The sequence below is a fragment of the Peromyscus eremicus genome, chromosome 6, assembly GCF_949786415.1.
Source record: "Peromyscus eremicus chromosome 6, PerEre_H2_v1, whole genome shotgun sequence".
Taxonomy (NCBI): domain Eukaryota; kingdom Metazoa; phylum Chordata; class Mammalia; order Rodentia; family Cricetidae; genus Peromyscus; species Peromyscus eremicus.
This window is the reverse complement of record NC_081421.1, coordinates 62473276-62484219: the sequence shown is the minus strand read 5'-3', so window position 1 is coordinate 62484219 and position 10944 is coordinate 62473276. Positions and strand designations below refer to the sequence as shown.

The window sequence follows — 10944 nt, the reverse complement described above, 5'->3', positions numbered from 1 at the left end:
CTGGTGGAGAAGCACTGCTGTGTCCAGTGTGTGTGTCAGTGCAGGGATGCTGGTGGAGAAGCACTGCAGTGTCCAGTGTGTGTGTCAGTGCAGAAATGCTGGTGGAGAAGCACTACAGTGTCCAGTGTGTGTGTCAGTGCAGGAATGCTGGTGGAGAAGCACTACAGTGTCCAGTGTGTGTGTCAGTGCAGGGATGCTGGTGGAGAAGCACTACAGTGTCCAGTGTGTGTCAGTGCAGGGTTGCTGGTGGAGAAGCACTACAGTGTCCAGTGTGTGTCAGTGCAGGGTTGCTGGTGGAGAAGCACTGCAGTGCCCAGTGTGTGTCAGTGCAGGGATGCTGGTGGAGAAGCACTGCAGTGTCAGGTATGTGTGTGTCAGTGCAGGGATGCTGGTGGAGAAGCACTGCAGTGTCCAGTGTGTGTGTCAGTGCAGGGATGCTGGTAGAGAAGCACTGCAGTGTCATGTGTGTGTGTCAGTGCAGGGATGCTGGTGGAGAAGCACTGCAGTGTCCAGTGTGTGTCAGTGCAGGGATGCTGGTGGAGAAGCACTGCAGTGTTGGATGCAGTGGTGTGGAAGCACAGAGCATGCACAGTGCTTCGATGCCTGTGGATTATCCCTGGGAGGGCTTCGAGCTAATGGATGCCTCTTCGGAGGGAGGGTGGATGGTTTAGGATGCCTCCTTTTCTTTTTGTGTTCTAGAATCATGCCATGTGTAATAGCATATTTTTTTTTTTTTAGACAAAATCTGGGACTCAAACTGAAGTTTTATGGAAGGATTGGGTTCAGACAGGAAGGACCAGGGGCAGGAGAGCCTGAAGGGTGCAGTTTGGGTTCTGCTCATGCTCCAGCAAGGTCTCTTAAAGGGTGGGAGGGACTTGTCTTTTCAGGAGTCTGTTGGATGTGGGTGTTACAGGGGAAAAGAGATCAAGAGCACAGTCCTACTTTCTTGCCATGGCTCTTCCATGCTCCCTTGAATTCTGTGTCGGGTCTTGTGGCTGAGAAGTCCTGCCTGCCATCTGCCTTGCTAACCCTAGTCATTTCCTTCTGTGTCACTGAGGATAGAGAGAGAATAGGATTGTAGGATGGGGGTGCTCCTCCTCTGTGAACCGTCAGGCCGGGAAGCAAAGAAAGAACCTTTGCTGAGGGAGGCAGCAACCCCTGATCCTTGACTGAAGAGCAGCCCCACTCTGGTTCTTGCCTGATGCACCCCTGGCTGGGAGAGGAGTTTATTGCTCTGATGGTCTTGGAACCCCTTCTTGTAAGGCTGGGGGCTAGGAGAAAGTGTGGGGAGAGCTGTTCTCATACCATCCTAGTCCTGCAGGTAGGCTTCAGGGAGCCCCACCTGGTGTGGCTGTGTAGTGTTGTGGTGTTGCTCTATTATGGAGAACCCAGCACTCCCCAGTCCCTGCCCAGAACATCCATAGGCAACTACTGCTGTTCCATCTGCAACACTCTTTATTGGACATGGGATAGGATTTAGGGAGCAGCTGAGAGGCAACAGGCGAAATAGATGGGCCAGGCGGGACAGCTTGCTGGAAGTGACCGGGTAAGCAAGGCCCTCATTCCATGGCTCTGGGGAGAAGCTGTCAGGCGGCACCTCTGCCTCTGTCCATTTCTGCTTGCCGGAGCTAGCCCTTTCTTAGTCTGGGAACACACTTCGCCTCGAAGGGGAGCGCAGGGTGAGGTCAGGTCTTCTTTGGCCTGCAAAGAGAAATTGTTAAGAGTGGAGGAAAAGACCTAATATCTCAGCATAGGGGAACCAAAGGCAGAAGGATTGCTCTGAGTTCTAGGCCAGCCTGAACTACACGACAGAGCCCCATATGTAGTCTCTCCCTCTCTCTCTCTCTCTCTCTCTCTCTCTCTCTCTCTCTCTCTCCTCTCTCTCTCTCTCTCTCTCTCTCTCATGCACTCAAACATATATGAACACTTACACTCACAACACATACTCACACACACATTCACACTCGTGATTAAAGTACTTTTTGGATGGAGACCTCAGTTAGGAGCAGAGAAAAAGCCACCTGTAGTCTGGGAAGGGAAGCCCCTCCTCCAGCAGACAAGGAGCCTAGTGTAAGCGTCTCTCCTAGGCCATCCCAGGGAACTGAGGGCAGGATGTCCAGGATGGAGCTCTGATCCTAAGAATGGTAGAAATGTGGCCAGAGCCCAGGGAATTTGATTATGAAGGCAGAAGCATGCTGGAGAGCTGTCCAGAAGTAACTGACTTCAGCAGCTGGACAGCTTCTTCTCCAGTCCTGCTTCAACCCCTGGAAACTGGCAGAGCTTCCCTTGGATACTGCCTGTTTGGTTCTCCAGCTTTGGCCCTGCAGCTGGGAACCTGGTCCACAGGAAATCAGTATTGGGAGGGAGGGAGGAGCCCAGTGAAACACAGCACAATGGCCCGGCAGCCTGTGACTCTGGGGAGCAGACTAGGGACTCTGGGGACCTCTGATTGTGCCTGTGAACCTGGGGTCAGGATTGTAGGGCCGATGAACTGGATAAAAGCCAAGTGGTAGCTAAATTTAGGCCAGTGCTCAGAAGCACAGGTGGCCATAGCCTGCAGCTTAAGAAGTCCCCTGACCCACCTCAGCCTTCACTTCCAACAAGGGAATTCCAGGAAGAGGAGGGAATCTCAGCCATATCCCTGTGCCACCTAGCTCTACTCATTGTCTACTGCCTGTAGCCTGGGCACTCCTCAGTTTCTCTTCCCCTAACATTGCCAGGCCTTAACCTTGACCTTGACTGGAGGAATTGGGCTGAGAAGTCTGTATTCGCTGACAGACTCCTCGCCCCTCCCCGCCAAGATAAGGATTGTATTTATAAACTTGGGTTCTTCCAGGCTTGGTTCCCAGGTCACCTGCAGGCCCTCAGAGCGCTCCCCCACCCCCAAAATTATTGCCTGGCTTCCTCCACGTTCCCCTATCGCCTTGATCCCACTCCCAAGCTGGCTGAACCTGGAGTGATACCCGGAGAGATTGGTGTGTGGCAGGGCCTGAGAAAAGGTTATAGATGGGACTGGGGTAGGGCCTACCCTGGCTGGGGAGGAGCGATCCAGATGACAGGGCCAGCCAGGGTCTCCTAGCAACAGTAAAGTGGCAGGGGCCTGGGAAGAGGGGTGGGAACAATGATATCATAAATTACCCATCCCTCCCACCCAGCCCCCTCTTGAGCAGGCTCCTTTCCCTCCCCTCCTGCTTCTCAGCCAGCTGGCCCTGCTCAGTACCAAGTACTCTCCCAGCCAAGGCAGCCATTCCTCACCTTCCACTGGGTGATACAAGGGAGGGACTGGAGTTCTCGGACCCATTGGAGCCTGCCCAGTAGTCCTAAGGCCCCACCAGGCAGCCTAGGAAATGGCCCCTCCCTGGTAGTCCCTGGCTCCTGCCTCCTCTAGGGTGCTGCTGACAGGGGAAAGTTCCAAAACATTTGGGGACATTGAATGGAAATCCCCCCATGTCTTTTTAATTTTTTTTTGTTACATTCAGGGGTGGGGGGTGATGTGCAGGCCGTGGTACATGGGTGGAGGTCAGAGGACAACTTTTGGGAATCAGTTTTTCCTCCCACATGTGGGTCCAGGATATCAACTCAGGTTGTCAGGGTTAGGGCAAGTGCCTCTATCCACACCGAGTCGTCCACTTCACTGTCCCTGCTCCCCAAGTCTTTAAGGGGCATTTAAACCTCAGTTAATTAAGCCTCCATTTCCATTTCCCACCATCCAGGGAGAGGAATTGCTGTAAAATGATGGAAGCTGGGTGGTAGACCACTCCTTGCCTTTCACCTCATCCGTGGTGAGCTAAGAGCTGGTGTGACAACGATAGAGATCATGACTAGATGGTTGGGAAGGGCTCCAGAGCCAGGAATGAGAAAGACTGTGCAACTTCCTAACCAGAGTGAGAAAATGTCTGTCTTAGGAGCAGGAAACAGGATCTGCCCCCACCCCCGCTCTGCCCCCTCCGTCTCTGGCAGCTGGAGATTGAACCGGTGCAGGCTAGGGCAAGCACTCTGTCACTGAGCTACAGCCCCAGCCCAGAAACAGGATCTGAACTTCTAGACACACCGAATAAAGTATAGCACCTAGCCAGACACAGTGGCCTATTTTGGCCATTGCCTTTTTTTTTTTTTTTTTTTTTTTTTTTTTGGTTTTTCGAGACAGGGTTTCTCTGTGTAGCTTTGCACCTTTCCTGGGACTCACTTGGTAGTCCAGGCTGGCCTCGAACTCACAGAGATCCGCCTGGCTCTGCCTCCCGAGTGCTGGGATTAAAGGTGTGCGCCACCACCGTCCGGCTGCCTTTTTTTTTTTTAAGACAATCTGACATCATAACCCAGGAGGTCCTGGAACTCATAATCTAGCCCAGGCAGGCCTCAAAACTGTAGTAATTCTGCCTCAGCCTCCTGAGTGCTGGGATTGCAAGTGTGTGTCACCACATATAGTTTGTGTGGTGCTGGGGATGGAATCCGGGGTCTTGTGCAATAGATAGACACTCTACCAACTGAGCTACATCCTTTGTCCTGACATGGTAATTAACTAATGGGTTTTGTTTTACTTGAGACAGGGTCTCACTATGTAGCTCTGGCTGTTCTGAAACTTGCTGTGGTGACCAGGCTGGTCTTGAACTCATAGAGATCCTCCTGCCTCTGCTTTTCAAGGGCTGGGACTGAAGGAACATGTCATCATACCCAGAAATTCGGCTTGTCTTTGACACCAAGGTCTAAGTCTCTGGCCCTGGCTGGCCTCACGCTCTCCGTTCTTCCACCCAAGCCTTCTAGGGGCTGAGTGTACAGGCATGAAGCACCGTGCCTAGCTTTCCTGGCCATTTGCAAAAACCAGGTACTGATATGAATTTTTAAGGGACCCGTTTTCTGTCCCTCAGGAGCCCCTAGGAAAATCCAGAGAGGAGGTAGCGCCCTGAGTACAAGATGGCAGCCAATTGTCATAGTAACAGCAGAAGGAGTCTGGTTGGCTGTGGGGGCGGAGCCGGCATGCCAGCTGGTGCCAGATGGACAGCCCAGCAGAAGGCAGCCCTAGCAGGTGAAACTCCACCGTGCTCAGGCTCTCTTCCATATGCCAGGCTCAGCCTGGTCCTCCCCTCCAGTTCTGGAGGCCTCAGTGTTGCTGGTGGGGGCTAAATCCGGTGCCATTCCTTCCTTGACTCCTGCTTGCACGACAAGGGACAACTGTGTCCAGACAAAAGACCCTCCATGCTCAGAGTCTCCCTGGGCCATGGGCCCTAAGGATCCCACAGATTCTAAAGTAGCTCACTGCTGACCGTGCCCAGGACCAGAGAATCAGGCTGGAAGGCTGTGGACCAGGGCTTACAGGTCCTCATACATTTCCCTGAGCAGAGATTCCACAGTGCCTGGCTCATGCTGCTCTGGAGAACAAGGAGAGGGCCTAAGGAAGGAATGGCATTAGCTGTAGGCCATCTGGGAGCAAGCCTCCTGGTGGACTAGATCACTAGTACCCACAAGAGATGCCACCCTCTAAGACAGACCTGAGACATAGCCACCCCCAGTCACTAGACAGACACCTAGTATGATTCTACTCTCCTCAGCTGGCATCCTAAGGCCCAGGCTTCTGGGAAACTGTCACTTCGGTTCTGCCTACTTCCTCTCACTGTGTCCCTCAACATTCAGCATTGAGCACCGGACATTTTTTGCACACTTTCCTACAAAGGGCTACGGAAGTTAGGGCCCGAAGGCATTGATCACTTGCCTCTCTGCTCCTCTACTAGCAAGTGAGGGAAGTCAGAACCTGTATCCCGAACGGTCTGTCCAGCCCTAACTCTCTTTTATTGTCCTTCCTGTAGACTTGAACCCTTGACCTGTAAGTCATTCTACTGTCCAAAGTGTTTCAAACCCAAAGAGCAATTAAAAGGGCCGGGTAGGCAGCAAGGGCTTGATAATGAGGGGGAGGTCTCTCCTCGATGCCGATAAGCAGGAAGGGGCACTGAGGCGGGTTCAGGAAAGAGCTTATGCTTAGGAAGGTAGGAGTGCTTTAAACCCGGAGGTGGCCTACAGACTCCTTTTTGCCTCTGGTCACTGCTGTTTTTCCACTCTCCCACTACAGGGTCCTCCGTGTAAGAGGGGCCCTGTGATAGTCCCTCTAGGCTCCTGCGGGACCAGGCCCCAAACCTGGGAGAGCACACGAGGGCTGGAGAAAGAGAAGCCACAAGACCCAGGAGGCCCAGCTGGAAAGGACAGGAGGTAGGCAGAGGTGGGACCTAGACCTGAGGTCTGACTGGGCAGGACCAGGAACCTGGCTGGGAACAGCTTTCTACAGCCTCTCTGGAAGACTCTGGCCAGACCTAGCTTCATTCTTCTGGTGCAGACCTCTGGAAGCCTGAGGCTACCTCCAGCCCTACCCCCAAGGCACTGAAGGCCCCAGGAGCTAAGTCTCCTCACCTGACAGCCACTGCCAAGGCCACTTACAGAGAAGCCTTTGTGTAAAGCCTGGCATCTCGCTGACAGGGCAGCTTGGGGACCAGCAGTCCTTCCTCTCCTCCCTACCCGACTTGCTCTCAGAGGATCCCCTCAGACTAAGCCCTAGACCCCACCCCCAGCTCTGATTACCCCTTCCTTCCTCCAGGAAGTTTCTGAGAACAGCTCCCTCCTCTCCATTTGAGCACCAGTCGGCCTTAGAGTCCTTGACTTCTTAAATCTTTTGGTTTTTAATGTGAGAGCTCAGAAACCATCAGGTTGTGTGCACGTGAACCCCCTGGAAGTTACATACACCTCCCAGCCAGGTGCCACCTCCTAGCCTAGCCCGTGGCTGACTTCCTCGAACCCCACCATTTAACCAGCCTCCCTGCTTCAATATCTAAGGCTCCACTTCCTTTGAGGGACAGGCAAGTCCCCAGACAGACCGTGCTTTTCCTTTCTGACAGCTACTTCCCACCACCCCCCTCCCCAAAGTCCCAAATACCTTGCTTTACTGCTCTATCGGTGTCCTCCAGGAAGCCACTGGGCTTCTCGCAGGGCAACCGCTGGCCGGAGGTGAGTTGTGTCTGCTTTCCTGCTAGATTCTACAGGGCCGTGGGAGTCTCTTCCAGCCTGGCACGAACGAGGCATCCAAAGAGCTTGCCGACTGTAGGAGCCAACGTGGAGGAATAAGGAAAAGAAAAGCTTGGACACGTGAGTTGGCACAAGGAGGGAATGACAGGGTTTGGTGTGACTGATTTGGAACATAGGACAAGTCCAGACAGTGCTCAGGATTTGAACCTGGGGCTGGAGAGATGGCTCAGGGGTTAAGAGTACTTGTTGCTCTTCCAGAGGACCTGGGTCAAGTTCCCAGCACCCACATGGCAGCTCATAACCATTTAACTCCTGTTCCAGGAGATTCAACGCTTTTTTCTCCTAGGGCACCAGGCATGTATGTGATGCACATACATACTTACAGGCATTCCTATACATAAAACAAATTCACAAGATTAAAAATTAAAAATTTGAACCTGAGGCAGGTTTAGAGGAAAAGAAACAGGAGTGTGGGCACAACTCACACCAGTGAGCAACTGAACTCCCTGAGTAGGACCCCCATCTTGAGCTCTGCCACCCCAGAGGCTAGAAGCACAGGCACCTTCCCAGAGTTCTTCACAGTAGGGCCTGGGCATGTGACCATTTCAGGCTCTAGGCTCTGATTTGAGAGCTAAGGGCAGGACACTGGGAAGAGGAGAGGGTGTCACTTAAGGAGTGAGAGTTTCTACCTTCAACAGATGGTTGAAATGACCGAAGTGACCACAAGGGAGACACCAGGCGCTGACACCTCAGTGTGGAGCTGGCTGACCCAGAGGCCTGAGTGAAGAAAGGAAGGAACAAGTCACTTCATCTAGAACATGAGAAGCAAGGCCAACACAGACGCTGGGAAGATCAAACCGGCATGACATTGTCCACAGAGGGCAAGGGCAGCGGCTGGCCCAGGTAAGAGGCTGTGAGTGGTCTTAGAGAGGGCACAGTTTCCAAAGGGTTGTGAAGATAGTAGTGGCCAGCTGGGCCGAAGGATATACTGCTAGTATACAGTGGTTTTCCATAGCCCGGAGACCCTCCAACTCCAGATGATCCTGCCTGCCCATGCCTTGCCCTGTCCCTCTCCTGCTGGGCTTCTCAACCTGGACTCTTCTAGTACCTTTGACATCACCCACAGTCTTGAGTCCTCTGGGATCTGTACCCAGTGATGATTCTTCTCCGTCATCCTGCTTCGATGCTGAACCTCATAGTTCTGGGAACACCCCCTCCCCACCTCTCCCTGCCTCTTTATCTCCCTTTTTAATTTCACTGATAGTAATGTTCAGGTCTATTCCTGGTCAGCCAGGAAATCCTTCCCTGTGGCGGTGTTCTCCTTCGTGTCCACCGCCCAGGCTTGGCTCTCAGCCCACGTCGCTCAGAGGCGGCCATTTTATAAACACCAGCTACCTAAGATGGCGGCCTCCCTCTTCCTATGTTTCCATTCCCACAGCCTCGCGTCCTACCGGGCTTTCTTTCTGAAGCCTGATTCCGACAAGGTGGGGGGCCCCGACGGAGGAGCCAAGGCCAGAGGAAGCAAGAGAAAAAAAGGACAGAAAAGTCAGCCCCTTGGCATCTCTCTTTGGCATCTGAGTCCAACCCAGGGAGGGAGGGCAAGAGGGAAGAAAGAAAGTAGTATGAGTTTTTATTTCTAGCCTCTTCCTGCCACCTCCCCCCCAGCTCTCCCCCCACACTTTGATGAAAACAAAATCTCTCCCTTTTTCTCTTCTCCACCCCCCCCCCACCTCTTTTTTCCTGGCTTCTACCATGAGCCTCCTGCAATGCAAATGAACTGTATTATGCAAATATATGCAAATAAGGCTTAACGAGCGGAAGGAGGGGGCAGAATGCCTAATGAGTAATGGTGAGGGTACAGATGGAGGGTGTCAGGAATGGCTCCCTCCTCCTTTCAGTTCCCACAGCCTGGAGGTTTGCTAAAGGTAGCAGGTGTCCCTCATTTCTGGGAAAGTGCAGAAGGCCAAGGTCCCAACACAGCCCTATCACTTCCGTTGAGGAGTCTTAGGATAGCTTTGGCTATAGGCGAAGGACTGGAGCGCTTGAGGAGAGAGGGGTTAAGTAGAAAGAATAGGTGTCCACTGTCTATCCTTGTCTGGATACTGGATATGCCAGCCTCACTGCCCTGTGGGCCTTCGGTTCCGGGTGCCGAGGGTGGTACATGCATAAGCATGGCATGGCTGAGCATTAGAGAGGAGGATTCTCAGGGGAAGATTCCCAGGCAGACCCAGGTTTCTCCTAGAGGTGGGGGTGAGAGCTATCTTTTTGTGTGCTTTGGGGTTGGGGGTTGGGGTGGTTACCATGGCAACATAGCATAGAACACCCACCTCCCCAACATTCAGCCCCAGAGGACTTAGGGGTTGGGGGGTGGATAATGGATTGACACCCCCCGATGCCCCCGCCACCTGGCACTGCCAGCCGGAGATGGCAGCGTCAAGTAGGAGAGAATGGTCCCTTTGTTTCTAGGCTCACGGTGTTGGGGGAGCAAGCATGGGCACACAGACGGGCCTTTCCCAGGCCCCGTTCCAGTTTGCATGACTCCTGCTGGCCTCCAGAGACTCCTGGGGCCATCCACTGGCCTCCATCCCCTGGCAGATGGTGCCCCCCTTGCCTTTTCTCCTAGGTAAGCCTTCCCCATGCCTTCTGCAGGGCTTTCCCTTAGAGCCTTCTCAGACAGTGAGAACACTCAGTCCCACCTCTTCCTGGTTCCCATTGATACTTCACATTCCCAGACATGCATCCTGTCTTTGTGTGGAACACCCCCTGTGAAACTCCTGCCAGAACTGGGCAAGGAGATTCCTAAAGGGGGAATCAGACACAGAAAAGCCTGAGCCTTCAAGCTTCACTCACCAGATGGATGATGACCTGTGTCACACACACACACACACACACACACACACACACACACACACAAGGGTGTGTATAATGACAGAGGGTGAAGATGGCTGAGACTTGTTTTAGCTTCAGTTGATCTGTACATTCTATGTCTTCCATGACTCCCACGGAACCCTTCCTGACCTCTGACCTTCAGCCTTCCTATCTGTGTCTTCCTTCTGTGTCTTCACAAGTTCAAGCCCCGTGTTCCCGAGGCTGCCATGCCACATCTCTCAGCCTGCCTCCTGAGACTCCCCCCAGATCCAGAACATAGCGCCGGATGTCTGCCTGGAAGGGAGACAGGAAGACCTCCACGCTCCTAAAGGGGTCAGCACGCTCACTCACCACTGGGAGCTGTCCGTGGTGCTGGATGTCACTGGTCCACACGTCCACAGGGCAGAGAGAGGGCGGGAGGGTGGAGCACCCACCCGCCCAGCAGAGAAGCTGAAGGGAAGAAAAGCAGAAACATTTGGATACAGTAAGAGAAAACGCAACTTTAAAGGAATTCTCCTGCTGCTGGAGGGGAGGAGAGCCTTGGAGTCAATGAGTGCTGAACTTGCCACCCCTTCATCCTAGATCTTCAAGAGCCCCAGATTGGCCCAGCTCTCCTCGGGATCCTTTTGAAAAATCCACAGGCACAAGCAAGGCTGAGTCAGTGCTTTTGCCCTTAGGGAAGAACAAGGCTGAGGCCAAAGACAGACCTTTAGATTCCATTCCAGATGCTAAGGCCTCCGCAAGTAATTTAGTAATAAAGATGAACAAGAGATCGACCTGCCAGTGGCAGCAGCGTTATAGATACAGCAGGGGCTTGGGAGGAAGGTGAATGTGCAGTCTCCACACAGAGATGAGACTGTATCCGTGGTGTGCATTCCAAGGCTTCATTCCCTCTCTGATTTTTGGGCTGGGCCAAGTCCAAACATCTGTATGGGGGTGGAGGGTGGTTTTAGTGTGTAGCCAAGTCTAGAAGCACTGGTCCAGAAGGAGGCAGATAAGAAAAGGTGCCTGAGCTGCTGGAGGAAGAGGCACCCTTACAGAAGGGAAGGACAGGGAAGAGAGAGGCTCAGG

General features: G+C 53.2%; 2 long non-coding RNA genes across 3 annotated transcripts; one reads left to right on the top strand and one right to left on the bottom strand.

The window, feature by feature from the left end:
* Positions 1 to 1522: 1522 nt before the first annotated feature.
* On the bottom strand, positions 1523 to 9290 carry LOC131913160 (uncharacterized). 2 transcript variants are annotated; one of them, XR_009379830.1, is made up of 5 exons: positions 8114 to 9290; positions 7695 to 7782; positions 6917 to 7078; positions 5255 to 5386; positions 1523 to 1701 (listed from the first exon to the last, which is right to left on the bottom strand). It is a non-coding gene; the product is annotated as an uncharacterized LOC131913160 (long non-coding RNA). The 2 variants fall into 2 exon arrangements; XR_009379829.1 differs by lacking the exon at positions 5255 to 5386.
* Positions 9291 to 9340: 50 nt separating this feature from the next.
* LOC131913159 (uncharacterized) lies at positions 9341 to 10649 on the top strand. Its single transcript, XR_009379828.1, has 2 exons — positions 9341 to 9628; positions 10037 to 10649. It is a non-coding gene; the product is annotated as an uncharacterized LOC131913159 (long non-coding RNA).
* Positions 10650 to 10944: the final 295 nt, after the last annotated feature.